Raw genomic sequence first — 2,714 nt, 5'->3', positions numbered from 1 at the left:
AAGGCGGATGCTCAAAAGGCTACATGCACACGACCGTTCCGTTTTTTTTCGGTCTGCAAACCGCGAATCCGCAAAAAAAAAAAGCCGTCCGTCTGCCTTCCGCAATTTGCGGCCCATTGTAGAAATGCCTATTCATGTCCACAAAACGGACAATAATAGGACATGCTATATTATTTTTGCGGGGCCTCGGAACGGACCAACGGATGCGGACAGAGTGCTTGCTGTCTGCATCTTTTGCGGCCCCATTGAAGTAAATGGGTCCGCACCCGAGCCGCAAAAACTGTGGCTCGGATGCGGACCCGAAAAACAGTCGTGTGCATGAGGCCATAAACAGGATCCAATTTTTTGGGGGGTGTTCTTATGACCGATCAGAAGAAGGGCAAAATAAACAGTGGGCTAATGAGAAGGCTGCAATATCTTTGACTTTAGGAGTAGTGTTGATCGCAAATTTTCATATCGCAAATTTGAAGTTCTATGAGTGAGGTCATTCTTTGAAAAATAGGTGGCAATTATTGCCCTTATTTAACCTCTTGGGGACATAGGGTGTACAGGTAGGGCCAGGATAACAGGGATAGCCGTCGATAAGTGGGGTCTCTGCCTTGGGGGTGATTCTCCCGCATATAGGCGGGAGACCTCTCCACTTTTAGGCAGGACCTCACTAGTCGGCTAGGGACATTATCCTCCCAGTTACCTATCCGTCCTGCATAAGAAGAGCCGGTGACTTCATCATCTTTTATGATATTTGCAGCGAACACCTATCTATTTGTTCCTGTGGACCTTCCTACCACAAACACGTATAACTTGCTTTGGTTCGATATATCTCCATAACAGAAAATTCATCAAACCGTGAGTGGGGACTATCTAGTCCAAAATCGTGCTCTCTATTTGCTTATATATACCCTGTGCCTTATTGTGCATAAGCCTATTTTATCTTATATATGCAGCTATCTAAACACCTTTGTGGGACTTATTTTAAATGTTAATGACATAAAAGTTAAGTTTTAGTAGGATAATAATTCAGTGATATACAGCTTATACTCCTACACTATATAATTATTTTTCATACTGTGAATTTTTTTTTTTACGCCCTGATGTCCCGGTACTTAAGGACACGTTGTACGCCATGTGTATTTCCGGTCACCGCCGCGCAGCAGGCGGTGATCGGAACAGAGGACCTGCTGAAATCATTCAGCAGGAACTCTGTGACAATGCCGAGGGGGATCCTGTGACCCCCCCCCCCCCCCTCAATTCAGACCTACGGTTTTCAGCACTTTCGGAAGTTTCTGATCCCCGCGGTCCGTGGAGATCATAAACTTCAAAATGACAGATATTTTAATATCTGTCCCCTCTCATTTTCAGGATGGTCGAGTGGTTTAAGCAGAGTGCCAGCACATTGCTACATTACTGACACTTTACTTGAAACGGCTGACATCTGTGCTGTGATGTCAGCCGTTTAACACTTTCCATGCCGCTCTCCCCCTCTCCCGCTGTGCCGTTTCAGCCCCCGATTCTTGACGGGATCACAGAGGGAGGGGGCCCCCCTCCCTCCCCATCACCCGCTGCTCTGTTGTGGCAGCGGGTGATGGTTACCATGGCAACCGGACGCCTTCACAGGCTTCCGGCTTGCCATGGTAAGGCTAAGTCTGATCAGACTTCTGCTAAAGGCAGAAGTCTGATCAGACTAAGTGTAAAGTCACAATACACTACAGTACACTATATACGCTAGTGTACTGTATTGTATTATACAGACATCAGACCCACAAGATCTTCAAGAACAAAGTTAAAATTAAAAAAAAAAAATGCACTACACATGTTTGATATCACCGCGTCCATAATGACCTGATGTATAAAACGGTCAGGTTACTTTCTCCGCACGGTGAACGCCATAAAAAATAAAAATAAAAACTATGATGAAATTGAAATTTAATTGAAGTATGTACTCCAAAATGGTACCAATCAAATCGGCACCTCATCCCGCAAAAAATGAGCCCCTACATGAGACAATCGCCCAAAAAGTAAAAAGAAATATGGCTCTCCGACTATGGAGACACTAAAACATGATTTTTTTTTCTCTAAAATGCTGTTATTGTGTTAAAGTTAAATAAATAAAAAAAACGATACATATTAGGTATCGCCGCGTCCATAAGAACCTGCTTTATAAAAATATCACATGATCTAACCCCTCAGGTGTACACCGTAAAAAAAATTCAAATAAAAACTGTGTAAAAAAAGCTATTTTTTGTCACCTTACATCACAAAAAGTGTAATAGCAAGAGATGAAAAAGTCATATACACCCCAAAATAGCAGCAATCCAACCGTCATCTTATCCCGCAAAAAATAAGACCCTACCTAAGATAATCACCCAAAAACTGAAAAAACTATGGCTCTCAGAATATGGAGACACTAAAACATGATATTTTTTTTGTTTCAAAAATTATATTATTGTGTAAAACTTACATAAATAAAAAAATGTATACATATTAGGTATTGCCGCGTCCGTAATCTTCTCTATAAAAATATCACATGACCTAACCCCTCAGGTGAATACCGTAAAAAAAAAAAAAAAAAAAAAAAGGTGTAAAAAAAGCCATTTTTTGTCACCTTACATCACAAAAAGTGTAATAGCAAACGACCAAAAAGGTATACACACCCCAAAATAGTGCCAATCAAACCGTCATCTCATCCCCAAAAAAATTAGCCCCAACACAAGACA

At 41.6% G+C, this 2,714-nt stretch overlaps 1 long non-coding RNA gene across 1 annotated transcript in view; it reads left to right on the top strand.

Moving 5' to 3' along the window:
- The window catches only part of LOC120993234, a 9,949-nt gene extending 8,057 nt beyond the window's left edge, over positions 1-1,892 (top strand). Inside the window, exon 3 of the long non-coding RNA XR_005777177.1 lies at positions 1,781-1,892. This is a non-coding gene — a long non-coding RNA (uncharacterized LOC120993234). The remainder of the gene's footprint in view (positions 1-1,780) is intronic.
- Positions 1,893-2,714: the final 822 nt, after the last annotated feature.

The sequence above is a fragment of the Bufo bufo genome, chromosome 3 (genome assembly GCF_905171765.1).
Source record: "Bufo bufo chromosome 3, aBufBuf1.1, whole genome shotgun sequence".
Classification (NCBI taxonomy): domain Eukaryota; kingdom Metazoa; phylum Chordata; class Amphibia; order Anura; family Bufonidae; genus Bufo; species Bufo bufo.
Note: the sequence above shows the minus strand (reverse complement) of the source record. Positions and strands in the feature narration are given on the sequence as shown.